This window comes from Schistocerca serialis, chromosome 8 (genome assembly GCF_023864345.2).
Source record: "Schistocerca serialis cubense isolate TAMUIC-IGC-003099 chromosome 8, iqSchSeri2.2, whole genome shotgun sequence".
NCBI classification, from domain to species: domain Eukaryota; kingdom Metazoa; phylum Arthropoda; class Insecta; order Orthoptera; family Acrididae; genus Schistocerca; species Schistocerca serialis.
In genome coordinates, this window is record NC_064645.1 from 349,372,732 (window position 1) to 349,382,731 (window position 10,000).

A 10,000-nucleotide genomic window follows, 5' to 3' on the forward strand; every position below is an offset into this window, starting at 1 on the left:
GGACATATAAAACCAGTGAATTTTGTATCTGGAGGGATAATTAACCCTGCAGATCATACACAACAACGCATAACACCTCAACAACATAATGAAACACAACAGATGACCGGATGTAACGAGACATATAAGAAAAAGGTAGTAGTCCTTGACACAAACCTACTTACGGGTAATCACGATAGTGACGATGAGTGTACAGATAGTGATAGCAAAAAGAAAGGTGACGACAGTGCAATAGGTAGTGTAAACATAAGAAAAAGTAAAGGTGAAAGAAGAAGAGCCGCAGGTAACAGCTCATCAGCCTCACCACCATTGAAGACGGAACAAGACACCACACCGGTGACATCTGCACTTCGAGATAAATATAGCGGAATCATCCCATATGTAGAAAAAGAGCAGAAGAGAAAAGTCGGCCAAACACCATGGCATGCTGACTACAACAATGTAGAACTAAACTTAAGACTAAGTAGGCTAGAATATAAGGATACTTTCATCACAGCACAAAGACTGCTAACCAGACTACTTCACCCATTAGGCAGCTATGTATGCTTCCCGACCACTGAACAATCTGACAGAATGACTTTAAAGACCGCAAACATACCTACAGACCCAGCAGAGCTAGAAAAATTAGTCATACTAGCGTGTAGTCGGAGGGGGGAAACATATAACCCACACCAAGTGTACAAGGACCAAGTGAGGGCACATGGCAGAACTGACTTTGACTACTCGCAAACAGGACACAAATTCTACCTTCATGTGAAACACCCATGAAAATAATACAACTTAATGCTAATAGAAGCACACTCGTTAGTGCAGAACTGCCGCGAGTAGCTCTGGACTTGCAGGCGGATATTCTTTGCCTGCAAGAACCTTATGTGACAACCCAGGGAAACTTAACTAACCTACCCTGGGACGCTGTCACAATCTCAGACAGACGAAACTACAAGGCTGCCATAGTTGTCCTCAACAAAACTTTAAATATCACTAAGATTACGCAGCTATGTAATAGTCATCTGGCCACAGCAGAAATAACTAAGGGTCGAGACACATGGGTGGTCTCATCACTATACGCACAGTACAGTGACGACATAGAGCCATACCTACATATGATACAAGACATTGCTGAATACTCTAGAAATAAGAACCTAATTATATGTGCAGATATCAACGCTAAATCCACACTATGGCACTCGGACAGAACGGACGACAGAGGACGGAAAGTCAACGACGTCATACAGGAGACACAACTACATATTATAAATGAAGACGGACCTACACCTACATACAGAGGTCCAGGCGGATCTGCCACCAAAATCGATATTACTCTGGCGAATGACAGAACACTAGGACGACTGCAAAGATGGACCATACACGACTCTCTGACCACAAGTGATCACAACATAATAGAAATAAGTCTCACAACAAACAATTATCGCACCACACACAATACAACACACTTCAACTTTAAAAGAGCGAATTGGGACAGACTACAACAAATTGTTCAAAATGAGAATATATACAACATACAGGGAAGCGTGGACTACAGAGCACACAAACTGACGCAAATCATCCAAACAGCACAAGAAACAGCAATACCTACGCACACACACAGCAAACAACGGGAAACACCATGGTCAGACGAATTAACCAGACTCAAACGTGACATGACAAGGAAACGAAAACTATACCAGAGGACATGGATACAAAGAGACAAACTACTGAGACTAGCTGCATATAGGGAAGCCAAAGAACTCTTCAAAAAGACATTATTTCAGACCAGGAAACAACATTGGGAGAGCTACTTGACCACACACACACAACAGAATATCTGGGGGGAACAATACAAGATCCTGACAGAAAAAATAAAGACCCCATTGGCATTAAGCACGCTACGGCAGGAAGACGGCACAATGACAGTGGGATGGAGAAACACAGCACAATATCTGCTGAACAAACTCCTCCCGGAAGATGCCACAGACTCAGACACACAGGAACAGATCACACTCAGACAAGAACTTCATGAACAGTATAACACCGACGCCGTCACCTGTCCCTTTGCGCACGAGGAAGTTGCGGTAGCGATAAGAGAGCTAAAGAATAAAAAAGCACCTGGACCCGACAGGATCCATGCAGAAGTGCTTAAGAGGCTAGCACCACAGATCACCCCATACTTAACAGAACTACTAAACGACGCCTTAAGGCTAGGCCGTGTACCGACAGTCTGGAAAACCTCAAATGCAGTCATCATACGAAAATCATCAGACAGAGACCAATCAGATCCGAAATCCTACAGACCAATATGCCTCATAAACACCATGGCAAAAATCCAAGAGAGGCTACTGTGTGACCGCTTGCAGGCTCACAGAACCCTACTTGGAATGAATCCCCACCAGTTTGGATTTCGGAAAGGGAAAAGCATCGATGATGCAATAAACAGAGCTTTAGAAATCACACAAAACACAGATAAAACATACTCTTTGGCAATCATGATAGACATCGCAGGAGCATTTGACAACCTGTGGTGGCCAGCACTGTTTATGAGGTTACGCCAGATGGAAGTACCCGCAGCCCTATACAACAGTCTTTTAGACTACTGCAGAGACAGAATAGTGGAATGGCGCGTGGGCAACCGGAAGGTAATAAGGAAAATTACCAAGGGATGCCCGCAGGGATCGATCTGTGGACCCATCTTCTGGGACATAATTTTTGAACCTCTCCTGCAACTGCTGGAGGAGGATATGAGGACAGACGGTGCTGTCGCCTATGCAGATGACCTACTGGTGGTCATCTCAGCAAATACAAGAGCCCAGCTAGAGGAGAAGGCGAGTGGCACACTGCAGACAATAACACAATGGTGCAACACAAACAAACTCAAGATAGCGGGCAACAAAACAACATACACACTGCTCAAAGGGCAACTCAGACGCAATCCATCTATTAAAATACAGAACAACAACATAAAGAGAATGACGGTAACCCGCTACTTGGGCATATACATAGATGAGAAGCTGAACTTCCATGAACATATCAGAATAACAACAAACAAGGCAGAAAAATTACTACATAAACTGGCAAGGATTAATTCAGGACAATACAGACTTCCTCTGTCAGTCACACGAACTTACCACTGCGCACTCTTCGAATCAGTGCTAAGCTTTGCGGCCAGTACATGGGCGCACAGACTCAACCTCGTCACAAACAGAACAGCGGTTAGGCGAGGGCAGAGAAGCGTCCTTCTGCGACTATCGGGAGCCTTCGGCACTACATCAGTTGAAGCACTGTGTGTCGTGCTAGGAATTTTCCCGATAGATATCACAATCAAATATCGGGCCGCTCTGTACTGGTTAAAGATGGGTAGACTAGACCAGGTCAACATATTGACTGGTTCCCCGCTGAACAATAAGCGGGACCTCAAAAAATGGAAAATCGACACATGGCAACAGGAATGGGGCACAAGTGATAAGGGACGGAGAGTCTATACATTTTTTCCGAACATAACGGAAAGATTAAGAATGAAACATGCCGATCCTAGCCGCGGCATGGTGCATTTCTTGACTGGCCACGGACCTTATCCCACGCACTTAAATCGCGTGAGTCTTAGAGACACATCAACGTGTACATGTGGAGGTATGGGAACCCCCGAACACACAATCCTATTCTGCGGGAAATACAGACAGCACAGGAACACACCTGGGATACAACACTTACAGACAGAGGAACACATATACGACGCGATCAGAACACCTGAACTTTGGGACATACTGAACGCACTAACAGACAAAATTTCAGACGAATGCCACAAAGAATACAGGAACAGAAGACCACACAGACAATAAACCTATATGCAGCACCCAGACAGACACCATAGTGTGGAAGAACTAAACTAAGTCTCAATATAAAACAACTGACATGCAATAGACTTACATAAGTAGACCTAAAACTGATAATAGATTAATGTATAAAATTAGACATAAACAGTGTCGGCGCACCGTCGCAATTGCCATCAGCTACCACGGCACTCTAAACCTGTATACAAGTAACCAGATAGAACATAAATAGAGATATCAAACGCCACAACTAGAATAGAATAGAACTTCCTAGGCTAAGGTTAGGGGACTGAGGATCAGAGGCTTGAAGATAAATCCCAAGACGCTCATCCTCAGTCCCCTACGGTGGTGGGACTATCATCTCTTCCTTTCCTATCGTCTTTTCTCCTCTTCAGACTAAACTATTCCTTGTATTTCCTTCTTCCAATTCAAAATTAATTTTTGTAAAATTTTTGTTAAATCGGTTTTGGGAAAGCTGCCAAAGTAAAGAAAAAAGAAAAGAAAAAAAAAAAGCACAGACCCGCCTCCACGTGGCGGGACACGGGCAACGGTGCGACCGGATGCGGGAACTGGTGTGAGTTTCATCAACTACATCAGAGTCCGCACACCGGTCGTAGCGGCCAAGTGGTCAAAATAGACCCACCTTAAGCACTTAGGTGGTGGGTCGTAAAATCAGGGCGGCAAGTGAAAAAAAAAAAAAAAAAAAAAAAAAAAAAAAGTGTCCCTATACATGAGCTGCGAGCTGTACCACGTACAAGCTACAGACGCGATCGCATTGCTCACTGTACTGATTCCCATGCCGAGCGATCAGCTAGGAAGCGCCCCATCCATGTCGGTACCAATGGGCGTTGCACTCGCAGTCGCAAAAAACGTTGGGCAAATATATATCTCGGAAGAGTAACGACAGTCGGAGCCTCCTGGCGTTGCACTCGCAGTCGCAAAAAACGTTGGGCAAATATATTTCTCGGAAGAGTAACGACAGTCGGAGCCTCCTGGCGTTGCACTCGCAGTCGCAAAAAACGTTGGGCAAATATATTTCTCCGATCCTGAGAGATCAGCTAGGAAGCGCCCGATCCATGTCGGTACCCGTGGGCGTCGCACTCGCAGTCACAAAAAACGCTGGGCAAATATATTTCTCGGAAGAGTAACGACAGTCCGAGCCTCCTGCGTGGGAAGAGTCTTTCTAGGCCCTGACCCACGGGAAGGGTTTAGCTTCCCCCATCCCGGACATTTGAAGTCGTCACACTACCGGTATTGACTAATAGACTGATTGCTGATAATCACTAGCCATACACTGGGGGAAACGGCCGACAGGGGCAGCAACATAGTGGAGCCGCAGTGTCACTAATGTACAGAGATAGAACAGTTTCGACTGGAACCAGAGTAACCGTATACACGGCACTGATTAGTAATAGATGCAGAGCCATCAGAATACAGATAATATATACAACCGTCCCTATACATGCTGAAAGACTCTGCACACAATGAGAACCACACGTCAGCCAGATACTATCACACACTACTCTCTGCCTCTAACAGGCACACACACAATATCTAACCACCAGCATGGAAGAACATCCGGTGCATCCTCTCCGCCACATTACACAATCCACACTATCATAACCAGACCGGGAGGTCCACCCAGAAAACAGAATATCCCACCCTTCCGACATCCGCCATTGCTCAGCTAAGCCACGAACACCCACACATGTCCTACACAGGGGTGCACCCAACATCACAATACTGCCTCCTGTCACAGTACACAAACAATGGCAGGAATGAAAGACACAGATCTGCCACAACCTTGGAATCGGAGCGCCGCCTGTCATGAGCCACAAGTGCATCCTGACGTGACAAATCGGATGATCCCGCAGGCATGCACTTACGATAATCACTATCAACGAACCTGCCGCCCCCCCCCCCCCAAATACACCTTTCCCTACAACAATGTGTACCTTAACCTAAGCTATATTGTACCTTAACCTAAGCGATATTGTACCTTAACCTAAGCTATATCGTACCTTAACCTAACCTACATTGCGCCTTAACCTAACCTACGTTGTACCTTAACCTAACCTACATTGTACCTTAACCTAACCTACGTTGTACCTTAACCTAACCTATGTTGTGCCTTAACCTAACCTATGTTGTGCTTTAACCTAACCTATGTTGTGCCTTAACCTAACCTATGTTGTGCCTTAACCTAACCTATGTTGTGCCTTAACCTAACCTATGTTGTGCCTTAACCTAACCCATATTGTGCCTTAACCTAACCCATATTGTACCTTAACCTAACCCATATTGTACCTTAACCTAACCCATATTGTACCTTAACCTAACCCATATTGTACCTTAACCTAACCCATATTGAACCTTAACCTAACCCATATTGAACCTTAACCTAACCCATATTGAACCTTAACCTAACCCATATTGAACCTTAACCTAACCCATTTTGAACCTTAACCTAACCCATATTGTACCTTAACCTAACCCATATTGTACCTTAACCTAACCCATATTGTACCTTAACCTAACCCATATTGTACCTTAACCTAACCCATATTGTACCTTAACCTAACCCATATTGTACCTTAACCTAACCCATATTGTACCTTAACCTAACCCATATTGTTCCTTAACCTAACCCATATTGTACCTTAACCTAACCCATATTGTACCTTAACCTAACCCATATTGAACCTTAACCTAACCCACATTGTACCTTAACCTAACCCATATTGTACCTTAACCTAACCCATATTGTACCTTAACCTAACCCATATTGTACCTTAACCTAACCCATATTGTACCGTAACCTAACCCATATTGTACCTTAACCTAACCTACATTCTACCTTAACCTAACCTAATTTGTGCCTTAACGTAACCCATGTTGTGCCTTAACCTAACCTAATTTGTGCCTTAACCTAACCTAATTTGTGCCTTAACGTAACCCATGTTGTGCCTTAACGTAACCCATGTTGTGCCTTAACGTAACCCATGTTGTGCCTTAACGTAACCCATGTTGTGCCTTAACGTAACCCATGTTGTGCCTTAACGTAACCCATGTTGTGCCTTAACGTAACCCATGTTGTGCCTTAACGTAACCCATGTTGTGCCTTAACGTAACCCATGTTGTGCCTTAACGTATCCCATGTTGTGCCTTAACGTAACCCATGTTGTGCCTTAACGTAACCCATGTTGTGCCTTAACGTAACCCATGTTGTGCCTTAACGTAACCCATGTTGTGCCTTAACGTAACCTAATTTGTGCCTTAACGTAACCTAATTTGTGCCTTAACGTAACCTAATTTGTGCCTTAACGTAACCTAATTTGTGCCTTAACGTAACCTAATTTGTGCCTTAACGTAACCTAATTTGTGCTTTAACGTAACCCATGTTGTGCCTTAACGTAACCCATGTTGTGCCTTAACGTAACCCATGTTGTGCCTTAACGTAACCCATGTTGTGCCTTAACGTAACCCATGTTGTGCCTTAACGTAACCCATGTTGTGCCTTAACGTAACCTAATTTGTGCCTTAACGTAACCTAATTTGTGCCTTAACGTAACCTAATTTGTGCCTTAACGTAACCTAATTTGTGCCTTAACGTAACCTAATTTGTGCCTTAACGTAACCTAATTTGTGCCTTAACGTAACCTAATTTGTGCTTTAACGTAACCCATGTTGTGCCTTAACCTAACCTATATTGCGCCTTAACCTAACCTATATTGCGCCTCAACCTAACCTATATTGCGCCTTAACCTAACCTATATTGCGCCTTAACCTGACGCACGTTGTCGCTGAACCTGCTCTGTAATTGTTATGCAACTCGTTAAATTAGTGTAGTGTTGCCTAACCGCAACCCTCGCAATATAGTTCGCTATTCGCACTGCCCGGTCCCCTGTGTATCGCGTCATGTTAAACACCTTTCAGGTGTTGCTGACTTTCCACATGCTCCTGCTATACACTGTAATGTGGATAGCAGCAGGACGTACATGCCCCCCCCCCCTTCCCCCCTGCCTTCGCAAGCTGGTCGTTGAGAAGTTTGCATGTTCAATGCCCTTCGCATGCCGACGTACTCAGCCTACGTTGTGGTACGGCCTGTCACCTGTCCGCCGATGTACGCAAAACCCACAAACTGTACTGCACATTGGTCCGTATGTACTGAATGATACATCGTGGCACATGTGTGACTGTACGACGACTGCGCCTAGCAACGGCAGACCATACAGTCCAAATATTGTGCACGCAGCTACGTGTCGTCTCCCTATAAGAGCTGGATTGCAGTGTGGTACGCCATTCAGACGTGTGGGAGGAACGGACGCCCTGGATGGCGATCAGCATGAGCAGTCTGTTGATGTAGTGGAGCGTGTATTCGGACGTAGTCGTCTCTTCTCACACACCGTGATAGCATGTTGCACCGCGTTCCACATCTGCGACATCCTGCAGAGGCCAGCTGACAGTCTTTCGCGCAATGGACACCGCATACGTACGGGGGCTACCTCCCACGTGTTCTCGAGGCGTGCACATGTTGTTGCGTCTATGTGGGCAGACGTAGTGTGTTGTGACACCTGACACAGGCATGCAATACTCGTTGCAAATGGCGATGGACGTCTACGTTTGCTGGTGACGTTACGCAAATGAACAACAGGTAACCCGTTGTGGTGCAGTTGTTCTCGCTAGAGGTGAATCAGTGTTGGCGACGATCGGTCGAGCTATTAACCGGTTGTTTCAGGGATACCCACCATGCCCACGAACGTGAAAGGGGACCCACCATGCCCACGAACGTGAGAGGGGGATCTGGGTGTGAGGCGATACGCGGCGGTGGCTGGGTGGGACCGTCCCCGGCCGGTGAGGGGGGGGCCGCCCGGCGTGCTGGCAGCGCGGTGCGTGGGCGCACGCGCTACAGCCGGCTGGTGGGGGCGGCCAGTGGCAGGCGCGCCGGCCGACGGACGCGGCAGGCGGCGCAGCTGCGCGCCGGCGCCCCCTGCTCGCGGCGCCTTGCGGCCAAAGTAGGTCCTCGCGGGCCCGGTGCGAAGCGCGGTGGCCATCTGCAGTGTGCTGGTCCGATTGAGGACTGTGTGCGCTGAGGATGCGCCGCCGCCCGGCGCTCGGCGCCGCGACGCCGTCTGCTGCTCGGTCGCCCCAGCGGTTCTCGCAGGTGGTTTGTATCGCAGCTGTGCGGACGTGTTGGCGCGTGCGCTGTGCTGGGAGAGTTCGCTTCGGCACCCAAGTGGGGCTTTTGTCCTTCTGTGGCGCTGGCGTTGGAGCTGCCGGTCACCGTAGGTGGCGCGTGTTGTCTCCCGCCGGCAATGCCACGACAGCACGCTCCCGGGCCTCTGTCGGCAGCGGCAAGCTCAGTTGGGAGCACGGGTGGTCGCACCTAAAGCGTCTACTCGCCTAACTCCGGGCGATTGCGCCTCTCTCGAACCCGACCAAGTACTTAGGACGGCGCTGCGCGCCGCCGGGACCTGAGAGGGTTTCGAGGTGTGTTGTGCAGGGGAGCTCAGCCTCCTCCTGTTTGCAGAATAATTGAGCGGACGCTTGCGTGTTCGCGCGGGCCCCCGGGACACACTCCCGGGCGGCGGCTCCTCAGCTCTAGTTGACGCAGCTCCCTGGTTGATCCTGCCAGTAGTCATATGCTTGTCTCAAAGATTAAGCCATGCATGTCTCAGTACAAGCCGCATTAAGGTGAAACCGCGAATGGCTCATTAAATCAGTTATGGTTCCTTAGATCGTACCCACGTTACTTGGATAACTGTGGTAATTCTAGAGCTAATACATGCAAACAGAGTCCCGACCAGAGATGGAAGGGACGCTTTTATTAGATCAAAACCAATCGGTCGGCTCGTCTGGTCCGTTTGCCTTGGTGACTCTGAATAACTTTGGGCTGATCGCACGGTCCTCGTACCGGCGACGCATCTTTCAAATGTCTGCCTTATCAACTGTCGATGGTAGGTTCTGCGCCTACCATGGTTGTAACGGGTAACGGGGAATCAGGGTTCGATTCCGGAGAGGGAGCCTGAGAAACGGCTACCACATCCAAGGAAGGCAGCAGGCGCGCAAATTACCCACTCCCGGCACGGGGAGGTAGTGACGAAAAATAACGATACGGGACTCATCCGAGGCCCCGTAATCGGAATGAGTACACTTTAAATCCTTTAACGAGTATC

The 10,000-nt window shown here is 47.5% G+C and overlaps 1 non-coding gene across 1 annotated transcript in view; it reads left to right on the forward strand.

Annotated features, from left to right (window-relative positions):
• The first annotated feature begins 9,439 nt into the window (after nucleotides 1-9,439).
• LOC126417697 (small subunit ribosomal RNA) overlaps nucleotides 9,440-10,000 on the forward strand; it is a 1,909-nt gene continuing 1,348 nt past the window's right edge. The window contains exon 1 of the ribosomal RNA XR_007575766.1: nucleotides 9,440-10,000. This exon is cut by the window's right edge and continues 1,348 nt beyond it. This is a non-coding gene — a ribosomal RNA (small subunit ribosomal RNA).